At 46.4% G+C, this 17,912-nt stretch overlaps 1 long non-coding RNA gene across 2 annotated transcripts in view; it reads left to right on the top strand.

The window, feature by feature from the left end:
* Positions 1-17,685, top strand: part of LOC147030342 (uncharacterized) — a 31,946-nt gene extending 14,261 nt beyond the window's left edge. For both annotated transcript variants that reach the window (XR_015056319.1, XR_015056318.1), the window contains exon 3: positions 16,886-17,685. This is a non-coding gene — a long non-coding RNA (uncharacterized LOC147030342). The remainder of the gene's footprint in view (positions 1-16,885) is intronic.
* The last annotated feature ends 227 nt before the right edge of the window (positions 17,686-17,912 follow it).

Raw genomic sequence — 17,912 nt, 5'->3', positions numbered from 1 at the left:
GAAATGAGTACCAGTGTACTGGTCCCGGTGTATGCCCCGGTTAGAATAGGTGTACCATATCCCTGTGTGTCGTAAGAGGCGACCAGGGTTGGCGTCAGGAAGGGCATCCGGCCATAAAAAAAACATTGCCTCAAGAAAAAAAGCCAATCCCTGCACAGCAGGGAAAAATGGCTGTAAAAACGGTCATTTTTTTTTTTTTTTAAACATAATCTCTTTTCCAGGAATCATGCCCTTGGCAATTGTACTGTTGTTATAGTCATTGGATCTTGATTAATGCGGCCGAGCTTTCCGCTAGCACAATGCTGGACTGATATGAGAGCCAATTAGTTGGGGAATTATAACCTCCCGGCTAATCTACATATGGGCATTGCTGGACCAATGGAAGAAAGGACAACCACGGGCAGATTGGAAATATAACAAGAATAATTTATTTATAATGAGCGATGAGAAGTACGGGAAGGAGGGAAGGGAACTCAAGGGCTTTAATGACTTCAAAGGGCAATCGGGGCAGGAAAAGGGGAAATGCAATGAAAAGAGCAATCGAGTTGTGTATTTACAAAAAGTAAAGAAAATGTACAAGTTGCAGATTTAGCTTAACCTATGCCTTACCTACCGGAAAACAAAACAGGGTACCCATCAGGCCACACACACATTGGGAGACAAATTGGGATGGGCGCAGTAGCCTTCGCCTATTGGTATGTACGTCATCATCACCCTCCCCAGCTTGGTACCACTCTGCAGAATGGCCCTGACACTGCTCTCCACAACCGAGGGTCCATGAGCTCTGTTGAGAGCATGAATCAAAGCGTCCAGGGCCAGGGAAGAAGCAAGGGCTATGCAGAGTGTCAGGGACCAGAGCAGAAGCGAGTGTGATGACCACGGGGATTGGGGGGTGGAGGGGGAGAAGAGAGAGAGGAGAGAGAATGAATGAGAATGAATGCGTGCTACAACCAGGACCGAGAGAGCTCGAGGCAAGAGAGAGAGTGAACCAGACACTGAGCGCAGCTTTATAGCCCCTGGGGAAGGCGGGGACAATGAGCTCATGTCAGATCTTCCAAGGCAGTTTGGGACCAGCTATTGGGCCATGTCAGATCCTACGAGCCAGCCCCATGCCAGCCATTGTAGGGTTCCTCCGCAGCCCCGCCCATTCTGCTGCCTGGCCAGATATTCACTCACTTAGTCCTTCTGGCTGTCGTCATGAGCAGAGCTTCGCACTTAACATGGGCAATCGCCCCTTCTACCCCCATGCTCCTGGGACGAACCCCAATGTCCAACTATGTCCATGGCACAAACCAAGGGAATAAGGCAATAATTTCAGGTAGGCTGGGTTGTGTCCTGGTCCATTTACCGGTCATTTTGGATGGAGGCGAATGAACGGAGATTAGGGGAACGAAATACAGTACAGGGGTAGACTGCAATAAATTACATTACAGGGTAGACGTCCATACAGACGAACAGACAAACAAGGACTTGTGGAGCTTTAAACAATAAATGGGAATTCGAGAATTTGGCGTGCGTTCTAGAATGCTGGTGTTCGTCGCACATGTTGGCAGTAAAAATCGCACATGTTGGCAGCCATGGCAGTAAAACAACGGCAGTCACAGCACACGTCATCATGCGCTGATGTCTCTTATCCCAACGTGTTGAGAGGGAGCACTAACTACCCAACCCAACACATTTAATTACATAATCACCCCTACAGGGAAGGCACGATTCTTAACGTTCATTATGAAATATTGTTACGAATTTGGAAGCCTAGTGCACACAGACAGACAGCAGTCCCCAAGTTTAGTTATCTCGATAAGTATGTGTTTATAGTTAGGGTCCCCTACCTGTGTCTAACGGGAATTGCATGTGTGCGCTGCGGAGTTTCTTTTACAACAAATCTCCTTCACTTCACTAAGCACACTGACGCCATTGCCCACGTGCGTTCGACCACGTACCTGAGCGGAGATTTTCATCGCCTCAGCTCCGACTCCACCCCTTGTCCAATCACGCACAGAGGGCGACTTTCCCACGACACCCCGGCCAATGAGGGTTGAGATGCCACAGAGGGCGACTTTCCCATGACACCCCAGCCAATGAGGGTGGAGATCACGCACAGAGGATGACTTTCCCACGACACCCCGGCCAATGAGGGTTGAGATGCCACAGAGGGCGACTTTCCCATGACACCCCAGCCAATGAGGGTGGAGATCACGCACAGAGGGCGACTTTCCCACGACACCCCGGCCAATGAGGGTTGAGATGCCACAGAGGGCGACTTTCCCACAACACCCCGGCCAATGAGGGTTGAGATGCCACAGAGGGCGACTTTCCCATGACACCCCAGCCAATGAGGGTGGAGATCACGCACAGAGGATGACTTTCCTACGACACCCCAGCCAATGAGGGTGGAGATCACGCACAGAGGGCGACTTTCCCACAACACCCCGGCCAATGAGGGTTGAGATGCCACGGAGGGCGACTTTCCCATGACACCCCAGCCAATGAGGGTGGAGATCACACACAGAGGGCGACTTTCCCACGACACCCCGGCCAATGAAGGTTGAGATGCCACAGAGAGCGACTTTCCCACGACCCTGGCCAATGAGGGTGGAGATCACGCACAGAGGGCGACTTTCCCACGACACCCCAGCCAATGAGGGTTGAGATGGCCACAGAGGGCGACTTTCCCACGACACTCCGGCCAATGAGGGTGGAGACCGCCTCAGATGGTGATTTTTCTCACCCCGGACAAGAAAGATATAAAGGAACGCCAGGCTGGGGAGGTTGGTCGTCTTGGGGATCGCGGGTCTTGCTGCTGGCTGGTTCGTCTGGTCCTGGGTCACGTCGTCTCTGATTTTCTCCTTGGTCTTGGTTGATTGGTGCATGGCCGGTTAGAGAGCGCGGTACCTGGTGCTTGGAGCGGCATCGTGTTGCGGGTTCAAGTCCCGCCGAGCCGGATCGTCAAGGGCCGCACGAGGCGGGAAGGTCCAAGCTAGCATCCTTACCTCCAGCTCACCTTCCCTCCGAGCTGGGGGTATAGTACTGCAGCATAGCAAACCAATTGTTCGACTTTTCACAAAAGCACCAAAATTGGTACATATGTTGACTAATGTATTCTGAACAATTCTAGATATGGAGCCACTCGAGATTTTGCCTTGGTCAGCTTTGGCGGCCATTTTCCAAAATGGCCGCCATTCTACTTTAACAACATGGGATATCTGTCATTGTTATTCTCTTTGTAGGTTTCTCAGAGGTGATAAATACTCCATGTGATGTGCATTTACAAAGGAAAACGATACAAATGTCATTTGTGTTGATTTATTATATTTCCAACCATTGTATTTGGGAAAAATGGTAATTTTTATGGGAAAATCCATTTTCGCACAGAGCATCAGTGACAGGTTCAGAAGTATTTTGTTGTGGTGGTGGTAGTGGTGGAAGTGGTGTTGTAATTGGTAATATTGGCTACATGTGGCCCATGCTGCAGAACATGACCACCGTCGGATTCAAGTTCGAACCGTAGACACTGACGTCGTCGTCTTGGCGGTGATGGTAGTCCAGGCATTACCATGCGTGGATGAACTCTGGATTGCCTTTGGGACAGGCAAGAACTACCGCTACATCCCTGCCCATGAAATAGCTGCCTCCTTCGGTCCACAGAAGGCACGTGCCCTCCCTGTCTTCCACACTATGACCGGATGTGACACGGTATCACATTCGTGGGGCATGGGAAGAAATCTGCCTGGGCCACATGGAACTCGTTTCCAGAACTGACAGATTCTCTTGTGACCCTGACCACCACGCCAGCCAACATCCAGGATGACACAATGCACTGCAGTGAAAGGTTTGTGGTGCTCCTGTATGACCGCACCAGTCCATATACGGACGTCAACGAGGCCAGAAAGAAACTCTTCGCCAAGAGGAACTCTGTCCAGCGCATCCCACCTACCTATGATGCTTTGGAACAGCATGTGAAGAGATCAGTCTTCCAGGGTGGCTATGTCTGGGGGCAGGTCTTGGTCCCTCAACCTGTGCTTCCATCACCAACAAGCTGGGGCTGGCAGCAAACAGAGGATGGGTCATACGAACCGCTCTGGACCACACTCCCTGAGGCTTCAAAAAGCTGCTTCGAGCTGGTGTCGTGCGGCTGCAAAAAAGGCTGTAGAAACCGCTGCAAATGCAAGAAGGTTAATCTGCAATGCACTGGACTGTGTGCTTGTGAAGGAGAATGCCAGTAGACATACGCAGTAGACACAGACTGAGATATCGGCCCAGCTGAGAATGTGCAAATGCAAAGTCGCATTGCTTGTAAAAGTGTTGACTTCTTTATCCAGAGCCAGTACACTTGAGTTCATAAACTCATATTGTACTAGACTGATGTATGCGTGTACCATGTGTCCTGGTAGAATGGTAGTAGACAGTAAACCGTAGCCTCTTCAAAGTGAAGTGTGCAATGATTTGACTACATTTTCTGAGTTTGTCATTATAACGATTATCAGTTCCCTTTTCAAAATAGAGTAAAGTATGTAATCTATAATGCAATTTTTGTTGATTCCAAACCCTTTGAATGTGATTAATATCATTTGACTCTTGTTCTCCAGGCAATAATGGGTGCTTTTCAGCGAAAAGTTTCAGGAGAGCAGCAATTTACAAATCAAATAATGGCTTTTTTTACCGAAAATACTGGCTCATAATATTTGAATATGCCTTTTCATGGTCAGTTTACTGAATTTTACACTTTCCTTATATCTACCACCAATACAATAAGAAAATAAGAGCATGTAGCCAATTTCGCTAAAGTGGAATGGCGGCCATTTTGGAAAATGGTCGCCGAAGCTGACCAACGCACAATCTCGGGTGGCTCCATATCTAGAATTGTTCGGAATACATTATTCTACATGTGTACCAATTTTGGTACTTTTATGCAAATTTGAACAATTGTTCTGAAATATCAGAAATATACGCTGCAGGACTTGTATCAATAAAGGCCGCGGCCATAATTTCTTTGGGGGGGGGGGGTGTCTGTGTGGGCCCGTCTTCAAGTAGAATTGTGCAAGTGCTTTCTTTTGCTGATTGTACATTGCCTGCCTTTTATTCGGTTAGCTCTGTCTTCTTGCGTGTTCCCTCCCCCCCCCATTATAAATACATTTCCTTAAATTGGCTTAGCACGGTGCGTGTTGAGAAATAGCAAGGCAGTAAATTGTGCATTTGGACTGACAGGCCTCGGTGACCATCCGCTCGGGTTACACACGGTTCGAGCACGGTAACGGCTCGTCCCGCTCGAGGACTGTCGAGGGTGTGAATTCCCCAGTAGCTTTCCCGCATGGGTACTTAATATAAGTATATTGAAGTTTGGCAATTAACGCTACCCCACATGGTCAAATTATTGGCGATTCATGGTCCTGGAAGGGACCCGTGCCTTCCGGACTTATCCGAGGGTCATGACCTAAATTCCGGTGTGTTCGGTGGAGCCGACTCTACTGCTCCCCTTAGCGGTCGTGCTCGCCACCGACATCCGGCCCCACAACAATATCTATTCTAAAGAGTCTATGTGCTGTGCACTGGCGTACTAAGGGGGTGTGGGGGGGGGGAGTGGTCTGCCCTGGGTGAAAGCTGGGGGGGGGGAGCGGTCTGCCCCGGATGAAAGCTGACGGAGGGGGGGGGGAATCATTAGGAGAGTTGAAATACTAGTACGATGGTGTAACGATGGTTTCAGTTGCAAGTGAAATGATAATATTGTTGCGGTTTTGAGAAACCGCCATTGTAAATGTGCACTCACGACACGTAGGTCCTTCAGCATAGTTATTTCCGTAATAAATGTTGAGAATAGTCCCTTACCATTAGAAAGCTCATAAGCGTACCAGCACAACAGAGTGTTTTGATGAAAGCTTTTCTCACCGAGTGTGGGTGAGATTCTTCCATGGTAATTCTGATAGTTGATTTACAGTGATTTCAAAATTTATGTGTAAAAATGTAAGTTTATAAATTCAAGCAATATAATTTATAAGCTATATTGTATGTTTATTAGTTTTAAGATTCAAAAACAAAAAGATCTAAGGAGAACGCGGTCGCGGCGAGTAAGAAGAGGACTCGGAGCATCCAGAACGTAAAGAAGAGCGGTTTGCGAGTGTCATCTGGAGTAAACATTCTGAGAGAGTGCTTACAGAGGGATGAGATGCATACAAAGCTGAGAGAGGTGCATGAAAAATTGGAGTGGCGATTGGGAAAGCAGACGAGCATGCTCGAAGCTGACAATTTTTTTTTTTTGTGAGGACCAAACCATTTCTGCTGGTACTCAATGGAGAATCTCGTTTAAAAAATTGTGTGAACCCCTGAATATAAAGCATAATCCCAGAAATGCTTTTTTTGTCATCAGCTTTCTCCACCAATTAGAAGCAAGCTTTCATCGGTTACCATGGCATTTTGCATTGGATGAAAGGTCATGATTCGTTCTTTGGTTTGACGTCAGCTTCAACTCATTTGCATACACGTCTCGGCCACCATGGTAGCTCGAGGCGCTTTATGGGTTAACCCTTTCATTCTAAAAAGTTAATTACATGACTATTCGCAGGCTTTCTGAAAAGTTAATGTCCTCCATTAAATAATTATTGGGCAGGGAAAACATCTCCTCGGAAATGACATCGTGCAATCGCTGGGCGTTCCTGACACGAATGTTTGTTACCTTTTTGAAAATTCTTACCGGTGATGTTTTCTCTGTGGTTGAAGATGTATTTTTGTTATATCATTGCCAACCAGTATTAGCTGTTTGCTGACTTTTTAATGTCCTGAATTTTTCTTATTTCCAATTTGCTTACCACAGGTACAGGACTGTAATCTGCTTGAAACTTTACTTGCAAGCATGATGTGTGTTTTCTTTGTGTTTCATTTTTAAAATTATTCATCTAGGTGAGGGGGGGTGCCAAAGCAAGGGTCCGCCCCGGGAGGGGAGGGTGGTGCCAAAGGAAGGGTCCACCCCATGAGGGGAGGGTGGTGCCAAAGGAAGGGTCCACCCCGTGAGCGGAGGGGGGTGCCAAAGGAAGGGTCCACCCCAGGAGAGGGGGAGTGCCAAAGGAAGGGTCCACCCTGGGAGAGGGTGCCAAATACTCTCGGTATGCCCCTGGTGCTGTGTGTGTTTCAATCTCAGCATGCGGTTTATAAAACCACAACATTGTATTCAAAACAAATAAATGTAATGTAAAAACCATGTTGTATTTGAACCAGACACTTCCCATTAAAGGGTTACAACAATACATTGTTATTTGCTAAACAAAAAAAAAAATCACAATTAAAGCCATTCAGCTAATTTTGGAGAAATCAATCTCCGCACCATCGCGAGACAGACTGTGATTTTAAATTGAAAATGGCTTCCTTCCCCATGGTGTTACAGATATGAGCCCAGTTCGTGGTGAAAGGACCGGAGTGGTGCAAAGGTCGCCGCATGTGAGCGATTTGAAATGCTCCCGCCGGGCCTGGCGGTTAAAATGAAAACGCAGCTATTTGGGTGCGTTTTGTCGCTCCGGTAAGCCCCATAGAGAGGGACGAAGTCGTAAGACAAATTGAGACACAAAACGGATTCCCAAAGATCCTTGGAGAAAAGGAGCCGGGAGCTGAAGCAAATTCCCGCGGTGTCCCTGCGCTAATTGTATGGATTAGCAGAGCACCGTAGACTACAGGTATGGGTTACATGGCGACCCGGGGAGTGTGCGTGGCAGCCCACCAGGCGAACAGGGTGTGTGGGGGGTGGGGTGGGAGGGCGTTCTGAATGCATTGCCAAAGTGGGCGTGACTTCCGCGGCTGCGGGTGGGGGCTCGCGGGTCAAAACGGATGCTCCGTTGGCCATGTGTTCCACGTGAACCCTTTGTGTGAGCACCGCGGCCAGCCGTGGCACGAACGGCTTGTGGGGTTGTGGCATGCAATTTGGAGCATGGTTTTGGGTTTTCCCGGCACATGTTCACCGACATGAAGGCTGAGCCTGGGGGGAACCATCTGACCCAGAGGGAATGTCATTTCGAGGCATGAGAAACTGATGAAGGCAGATGGACTCTGACTGAGACAATGCTCGAGATTAGAGGGATTAGTGACATTTTTAAATTGACGATTTGGCCTTTGATTGTTTTTAAAATTGGAAGCCTTTCGATGAGCACCTTTCTCGTTGTTGCATTTTGAGAAGAATCGGGTCTGGCCCACAGTAGTGGAACAACACACTTCATTCCATCTCCGCTGCATCTCCCTCATCCTCTTCCTCTTCACCCAATACCATATCACATTGTGAAACGCCCTCACATGTCCAAAGTGGAATTAAGCATTTGCATCGAAATTATGCGAACAGGACACAGCGCTCGTTCTTCCTCGTTGTCCTGACGATTGAGGGATGGATGGAGGAGTGTGTTGTGTTGATGGTGCTTCTCCTCAGAATATTCTCTCTTTGCATGGCACTTCTCCGCAGTTAAACTTTCTCTTTAACTTTCTTTGAGTTTGTACGAAGGATTGCATTTCGATGTAAGATTCTACGTAAAAAGCCTCTTCTTCATTTGGCCAGGGCATCATTTCCTACAGGACCTCAGCCGTCATTATCTGAAATAAAAGAGAGAAAAAAAGACCTGAAAAATAAGTTAACAGTGAATAAAATGGAGGGTTTTTTTTTTGGCACACCCAGTACTTTACCGCCGAGCTTTGTGTCATCTGTAAATTTAGCAAGTTTACTCCTTCCTTGAGGTCATTAGTGAAGCAACTGAGTATTTACGCAGCAATCCCATAATCAGCTTCAAGATAGCTGTTCACCATGCCTCAGGTCCCATCATCCATAGCCCCATCCATACTCATGATCTCTTAGACCCCAAATTACCTCATTTCCAATCTGAACCACTCCTGTTTTCCAGGTTAATGTGATTTCCCCCCTCACCCCTTTTTGTTTGATAGTTGTCGGTTGGTTTGTTCCTTTTCTGTTTCACCCCGTCTTCCTCCTTATTCTACTTCTTCTTGTGCTTCATTCAGCTTGAGCAGATTGTTCATCCCCATGTGTCCTTCTCCCCCTCCCTTTGATGTCACTCTTACATCTACTCTGCTGTTGGTGTTTCCTCCCTTTCCCTTTTGCTCTAGCTCTTCCAGGAGCTCAATTTTCTGAATACTACTGGCTTCAGGCGAATTTGAATCTGCAACCTAGATAGATATCCCGATCCTTTATATTCACTACGAGCAGTTAACTCTGCGCAATGTGACTTCAAGTTCTCAACTCCCCCAACCCCCCTCACAAACCCCAAGTCATGAACCACCGCTCCCCTTCCCCTCCCTCCCCTCCCTCATCCCACCCCTTGCCCCTCCCTACCCACCCCCTTCCACACTCCCACTCCACTCCTTCATCTCCCTCTTTCCACCTACACCTACCCTCTCCGACCCCACTCCCCTTCCCCTCCCTCCTCCCACAAAATAAATTTCGCAGGGTGTATATTAAAGTGTACGTGTACACAATAACTTTTCAAAAAAGAAGTAAAAAATAACTCTTGTGTGGTGTGCGCTTAAAAGGTAAAAGGTTCTCGATGGTCTAAACTCTAAAGGGTACTTTCCAATTGTGGTTAGCATCAAAGCTTCTAAGCTAAGGGGTCGAAAGGGTCTGAACTCTCAAGAATGTTAAAAGGGTTTAAAAAAGGTTCAAGTGGTCTGATCTGTCTGAAGGGTGTAATTGGTCTTTGGGGTCTTGAGGGTCTTCAGGATATTAAGGTTCTTATGGGTCTTAAAAGGTCTGAGGGATTTTTTAAAGGCTGAGGTGGTGAATGAAAATACCTTTAGGACAATCTCCGGGTCAGAGTTGGTCTGCATGCCAAATTTGGTGGTTGTGAGCCAGCGATGTTTGCAAAGAACGCGAACACGCAGACAGACAGATGGACGACAAGTTTTATTGATTAGATAACATGCCAATGTATACCTTTGGCGGTGGTATGGCTCCCATGCAATGTATAGATAATTAATCATCTTAGATTGGTTGAATGAACTTGGGTTTAGCGTTAATGCCTGACCTGATGGCAACGGCAAACCACCTATTGTATTTCATGCCAGGATGTAGCTTTGGTGCCACACACTCTCGTCACAATTCGATAAGATGGTGCAAAGTTTGAGCACTTATGTTTGAGTTATTTAGCCTGGGTTCGATTTCTGGCCCAACTTAAAACTGTCTGATTGGTGCTTTAGCACATCGTCCCTCAGATGGATGTTAAGGCCGTTGTCCTGCCTGCCAACATTAGCTCATGGACGTTAAAGATCCCACAGTGTCTCTCATTAAGGGCAGGGGAGCTATTGCCGGCTTCCTGGACAAATTACAAATTCCTGCCAAAATCGCATTTTGTCAAACGTCAGGCCTGGCTTGGGCCAAAACCTTTCCCGGGACGACTGCACAAGAAGGTGGAAATAATTGGAGCCGTTAAAGATGTCGTATTGTTGCGGAGCCGGGCGTCAGTTGCGAGCACGGCCGCGAGGTGGAGCAGTAGGGTTGACTCTACCGAACACCCGGAATCTAGATCGTACCTTTCGGAAAACTCCGAGGGTACGGGTCCCTTACAGGACCGTGAATCGTCAATAAATCAACCACGTGGTACAGGGTTATTTGCCAAACTTCAAAATACCTAGAGGCCCACATGGCGAACTACAGAGTATTCACACCCTCGAGGGAACTCGAACGGAACAAGTCGTTTCCGTGCTCGACCCGTGCGTAACCCGAGCGGATGGTTACCGAGGTCCCGTCGGTCCGAATGCACACAACTACGGCAACAACGGCCTTCTTTAATTCCCCAACACGCACCGTGTTAAACCAATGAAGAAAACACAGAAATGAGCTGATACATTTAACAGGGGATTTATTTACAATAGGGAAAGGGGAAACACAGAGCAGAATTAACACCGAATATTGTCATGCAATGTACAAAGAGCAATCACTTAACAATTTCTACTTACAGACGGGCCCACAATTACACACACACACACACACACACACACACACACACACACACACACACACACACACACACACACACACACACACACACACACACACACACACACACACACACACACACACACACACATCCAAAATAAACGGTGGCCACGGCCTTTATTGAGGCCTCCAGCTCAGAGGGAAAGGCGAGCTGAAGACCAGAGCCTGCACTCGGACCTGTCCTCCTCGAGCGGGTACGTTGAGCTGGCGGGGTGGCGGGACTCGGACCTGTAGCAGCCCAGGTGTCCACACGACCGGGCTCCCAGCGAACGGAGGCCGGCAGGGCGAAGACTGGCAAGACGACAAACGGGCTTTCAAAAGAAGAACCACCACCTGCGAAAAACGGAGCCTGACCTTTTTATCCTCTCCCCCTCCGTCAGCTGAACCTCGGTGTTGTGGTGTATGTCTTTCCTCATTGGCTGGTTTTGGCGCGCAGAATCGCTCTTCGCCTTCCCCAATGGCCAAAACGAGCGGCAAGTTCGTCGATTGGCCCGGGGGTGTGGTGACGTCACGCGGACCGCCTTTCTCACCGTGGCGGGTTCTGATTGGCTGAGCGGCGGCCACCTCATTCGCAGCACACTGATTGGTCGAGGGCTCCTCCTTGAACTCCGCCCACCACGGGCGCCATGGCGTCGGCCAGAGTGAGGTGAAGGTGAAGGTGATGCTGGTGTTGTCGAAGAAGATTTATGGATGTAATTCAAATCCTGACGATCAAAATATCTTTGCAGCGCATGTATGTAATTCCCATTAGACACAGGTAGGGGGCCCGAACTAGAAACACACACTTATCAAAATAACTAAGCTACGGGGACGGCTGTCTGTCTGTGTGCACAAGGCTTCCAGATTCGTAACAGTATAAAGTCTTCGGCCCTTTTGTCAAGTGGACCGGCACATTTAATTTTGATTGTCTGGACTCCAGACAATGAAGTTGGACACGCATAATGTGGGTTGTTCGTTTATACAACGGTCTTGAGCAATGTTTTTTATAAAGAAGCCAACCCCCCCCCACAATCCCCCTTCCACTCCTCCAACTCCCCCATCCCCCTCCCACCCCTCTCCCCAACCCCCAACCCACCCCCCTCCTTCCTAAAGTTGTTACTTTCGTTCATAAGTGAAAAATTCCACAGAATTTGATGAAATGTTCTCAATTTCATCCCACATAGCATAAGAAACACAAAATGTATTTATTTGTGCACAAATGAATGATCAGCTACGTTCGCATGGCGTCTGCACCATCTGCAGCTCGTATCACAGTAAATTCAGCACACTCAGACACGAATCTTGTTTCCTTGCTTTCTTCTCCATAAAAAAAACGCCAGGTCCAGGGCAGCTGAAGATGTTTGCTGACTCTGTGCACCAGATCGTAAAACTGTAGACGTCAAAGCTGCAGAGCATCCAGAGAAATGAAGAACAGCACTTAAGAAAGATTACTCACGGGTGGATGTAAACGACGTGACGTAGAGGGTGAAACGACAAATTCATTAATTGCGAGATGAAGTCAAACGGATAGGTGTGTGAGTCAGGGAGCGATGATTTCTGACAAAGGCACAAAAATCGAAGACCTTTACATGTGCAATGCCAATTTGTTCGTGTTTCTCGGCCAAGGCTGTTGCAGAAAATATTGAACAACAATGTTGTTTTGGATGTTGGGTTAAATAAGGATAATTGACTATCATTACGTCGTTCTGATCGTGTCTCAGTCCTGTATTATTTGCAAGATTGTTCCTTGAAACAGCGGTTGTCCTCACTTGTCGGTAACCTGCTCAAGGCAGCTGGTGCACAACAAGATGGGCAATTTATAGTCTAATTCGATTGTCGCAGTGCTCCCAATGTTCATGTCATGGTGTGGTGGAGTGTGGACATGAGCGTCATGTGGGAATGGGTAACAGGGATGGATCTGGGGGGGGGGGGTCCTCCCCAAACCCCTCACCTCTCGTCAAAAGTGATTATTTTTTTACCCTCGCCGAAGGAGAGGGTATTGCGTTTGTTTGTCTGTCTGCCTGTCTGTTTTTGTTTGTTTGTCTGCACAGAACTTTTGTGTTTTTCTTCGCAACCACTTGTTGGATTGAGACGAAATTTTCACCATTGGTGCGACTACTCGGGTCGAATATTTTAATCATAATTATGATGTCATACTTCATGTGGTGCGAGCAGCCATGCTGGAGAAACGGAAAAACTTTGGACCTCTGTATCTCTGAAAGAATTGAAACTTGGCACATGACAAGTACTCGTCATGGGGAATAAGTGTGATTTAAAAAAAAATGACGTCATAGGTGTCCGTTATCACGTCATAATTGCAAATGTAGAAGGCTACATCTGATGAGTATGAAAATTTTTGAGGGTCATCTCGGGATAAAATTGTCCACAGAAAAATAATTGATGTCATTGGTCACGTAACTCGGCAGCCAATTTTGTTTGTTTTTTTAAACCTTCAAAAATCTTTTTCTCTGAAGTGACTGAACAGATCGAGGCAAAACTTTACAAGTATCACTGCCTATGCATGGGGAACAAAAGGTTCACACATATGACGTAGGTCACATGGTTTGTCAGCCATAATGGATTTATCCTGAAACCAATCAAAATCTATCCTGAAACCTTGGAGCTTTTCACATTGTAAGAACTGCTTTGGCATGCATTGGCAAGAGATTTGGGGATGCCAGGCTTCAGGATATCTTGATAGAGTCAGAGGTTATGGCATCTGGATCGATGAATGGTGTGATAAATGGTCATCACTACAATGGGAGTATCCCTTATCATAAACTTAAAAAGTGTCATCTTTTGATGAAGTGTGAGACGTAAGTAGATGCAGCCGATGCACTGCCTTAAAGCTGGTGCCATCGTGCATGTTTGTGTTGCCATCAATCAGGAGTGGGCAACAAAAATTTTCATGTAACCCAAGATTATACCACAATCTTTGGGCGGAAGTGTGGTCTAACGTGCAACTTCTAAAAGTGGGATAAGCGAGAATAATGATGAGGCATATATTAGCTGTAGTTTAAACAATATTTCATCCTCTGCCAAGGAATGGACCACAAGAATAATTTTCTGAAGAGATATGATGGATAGGGCCTATAGAGTATAGTCGAGTTGGTTCCCCATGTCTACTGTTGAGGCAGTGGCAAGGACCGGGTTGTGGTTACAAAATGGTGGATACGGAGCAGGATGGAGGAAGGGTAGGGAGAGACTACTCTTTCCCTTATATAGTTATTGAGCATGAAATAAATTGTATCTTTGGGCTTGCAGTTGAAACTGGCAGATCCCTATAGAACTGAAATGGCACCCGGGAGAGCGCATACCTCTGCCAAGCGGCACAGTTTACGTTTTGTATCCCACCGATGGGCAGGAACTGGATCCGGACCTTAACCAAAATCGAATCGGCTTGTTCTTGTCACCGAACCAACTCATCCACCAAGTTTTGTCATAACTCATCCTCAACTTTTTGAAATATCATGATGTATATATCATTTTTGGCCTCATCTCTCAATGGTGAAGAATCACTTAAAAATATATATTTAATCTCATATCCGGATCTGCATTTGGATCGTCACCAATATCGAATTGATTCAACCTCGTCACAAACCCAACTTGTCCACCAAGTTTCGTCCAAATCCATCCATAACTTTTTTGAAATATCATGCTATATATGGGTTTTAGCCCCATCACTCAATGGTGAAACACTTTAAAAAATTTCACATCTGGATATGGATCATGGATCTTCACAAAAATCCGGATCTTCACCAACAGATAGAACACAAAGACTAGACTTTGAAGCAATGGAAAATATTATATGGTAAGATGAGTCCTCCTTCACCCTTATTTCCAACAAATGGAAAGCATTTACGTTTGGAGACAGCCCAAGGACGCCTACAACGCTGACTGCATTCAACAAGTAGCCAAGCATGGAGGAGGCTCTGTAATGATGTCGGCAGCAATCTCATGGAAATATTTAGACCCGATTATTACAGTACATGGCAAAGTAATTGCTGATGATGCTGAAGCCATTTTTATCGTGACTAACTGCATCGCATGATACAAACTTTGTTTCCTGAAGGATGTGCCATTTTTCAAAAACGACATTTCAATTTCGTGAAAAGAACATGAGAGTGAAGTAAAATATCTTCCCTGACCGACTCAACAACACATTTAAATACTAGAATGGGCACTCAGTGGAGCGCATACCTTCACCATGCTGAACAATTTACGTTTTGTATCCCACTCACAGACCAGATCTGGATCCGGACCTGAAGCCAAATCAAATCGGCTTGTTATTGTCATCCAACCAACTCATCAACCTCATTTTATCACAACCCATCCACAACTATTTGAAATATCTTGTTACATTGGATATTTTTGGTCGGTCTCTCAAGGGTGAAGAATCACTTTAAGAATCAAAAAAAGATTCTCGCATATGTATATCTATATCTATATATCTATGTATTTGTATATATACATATACATATATATATATATATATATATATATATATATATATATATATATATATATATATATATATATATATATATATGTTGTTCATCTTTCGGCTGCTCCCGTTAGGGGTCGCCACAGCGGATCATCCGTTATGATCCGCATACTGATTTGGCACAGGTTTTATGCCGGATGCCCTTCCTGACGCAACCCTGTTCGCCTCTTACGACACAGGGATAAGGATTGGGTTTCGCTATGATTCCGGGCTGCCCTACACCCTCTCATAGCGCGGCCCAGTGCAGAGCTCCCATCCTCGAGCGATCCTCCAATCCAAGCCTCCGAGTAGCCGGATTATAGGCGCACGCCACTACGCCCAGTATATATATATATATATATATATATATATATATATATATATATATATATATATATATATATATATATATATATATATATATATATAATCATCTTTTTCTTCTTTCGGCTGCTCCCGTGAGGGGTCGCCACAGCGGATCATCCGTATGATCCGCATAGTGATTTGGCACATGTTTTACGCCGGATGCCCTTCCTGACGCAACCCTGGTCGCCTCTTACGACACAGGGATATGGTACACCTATTTTAACCGGGGTATACACCGGCCCAGTACACTGGTACTCATTTATACATATATAAATGACTGGTACTCATGGTACATATATATATATATATATATTGTTGCGGAAATGGCCCTTAGTGTGTTATTGGGTCATCTCTACCGAGATGACCTAATAAAGCCGGACCAAATGTCCGTCTGTCCGTACGTACGTCCGTCCGTCAACAATTTTTCTTTCCGATCTTGTTGAAACTTAGTATGTGGGTAGAGGTCGATGAGTGTTGCACAACGATATAACTTTTGTCCGGGTTCAAGGTCAGGCTCAAGGTCACGAGGTCACGTAAGTTATAAAAATCGCTATTTTCAAAAACTATCTCGTCTGCCATTCTACAAGATATTTGGCAACTGTTTATTGATTATGATAGTAAAAAATATTATCTTGTATCTAACTGGACAGATTTTTGAATTTCCGTCCCGTTTGGCCGCCACGTAACCTGGAAGATGGTCAAAAACACCTCCCGGTACAAAGAAATCTTTTTACTTCCGATCGTGATGAAATTTGGTATGTGGGTAGAGGTCGATGAGTGATACCCAACGACATATTTTTCCCAGATTTGAGGTCAGTGTCAAGGTCACAAGGTCACGAAAGTTGTGAAAGTCGCCATTTTCAAAACCTATCTAGTCTGTCATTTTAGGAGATATCTGGCAACGGTTCATCGATTATGATATTAAAAAAACATTATAGAGATGACCATCACCCCCACACGGGGGTAATTTTTAAACATAGGATTAGCCCAGATCCCCCATTAAGTGCATGTTTAGCCAGGTTGTTCGGTAATTGGACGTTACATGTGTGTCGGGAGGTGTAAGAGGCTGTTTATTGTTCCTACAGTGGTGGTGGACCGAGAGGTTCTTCTTCTTCCTTCCTCTCTCCGGACAGTAGTCCCCGCCCAGCGCTCTGAGGGGGAGTGGCCTTGAGAAGGAAGTGAAACTGAAGGGAGGAGCCAGTGGACTTTGAGGCGAACGAACGAAGGAAAGGCAGTGGTGGATCTGCCGGGAGAGAAACTGAACCTGAGCACGCCGAGTCTGCCATTTTGGCAGTAAGAGAGGATGCCTGCATGTCGAGTCTGTCTTTTTGGCAGTGGGAGAGGCTGCCTGCACGTCGAGTCGGCGATCGACTCTTATGAGGAGGTCCTCGACTTGCTTGTCGATCCACCTGCGGAGCCCAACACCTCGATTTGGCCTTGTCTGGTGAACAGGCTAGGCCTGGACTTTTATGCTGGACCTTGTGAAAAGCCAGCTGGAGCATACACCGTGGATCTTTCACTGTGGTGCAGTCGACCTCGCGGGGTCTGAACGTGCCGAGGCTGCGTGCATGAGGGCTGCGACACATGGACGAGCGGCATTTTGCCACGCAGCGTGTTCGAGCTTGGGCGCTCAAATCCATAGACATCGGCTTGTCACGAGCCGCATTTGGGCTTTTGACAGTTTTCCTCTCGTCCATGAAGCATCACCAAGTACTCTGTGTCTTGTCTGCATGCTGCCCATGTCTTGTCTGCATGTTGTTTAGGGTTTATCTCGTTAGGGTCCCCTTCGAAACCTGTAATCCGTAGCTCCCTACTTAAGAACGGGTTATAGATTAATTATAACATTGTCGTGAATGCTTTGCTTGTGTTGTGTGTTTCCCTGATGTGTCCCCAATAAATCTGGCTGATTTGTATGAAGTTTCCGCTTTGAATTAATTCGTGCCGCGCTGAGGAACGATCCGCTCGATTTGGATATAAAAACCAAAATGGTTACAGACTGGCAGAATTTGCTCGGTATCTGACAAAACCAGTCTGTAACCGGGGTCTATTCCCCCAACTGGTAAGGTCCAGGGGTACGTTGGTATCGCAATTCGAGGCGCGTGACCCGAGGCC

Source organism: Eptatretus burgeri, chromosome 3 (assembly GCF_056783735.1).
Source record: "Eptatretus burgeri isolate ZD-2024b chromosome 3, Ebu_testis_v1, whole genome shotgun sequence".
Classification (NCBI taxonomy): domain Eukaryota; kingdom Metazoa; phylum Chordata; class Myxini; order Myxiniformes; family Myxinidae; genus Eptatretus; species Eptatretus burgeri.
Note: the sequence above shows the minus strand (reverse complement) of the source record. Positions and strands in the feature narration are given on the sequence as shown.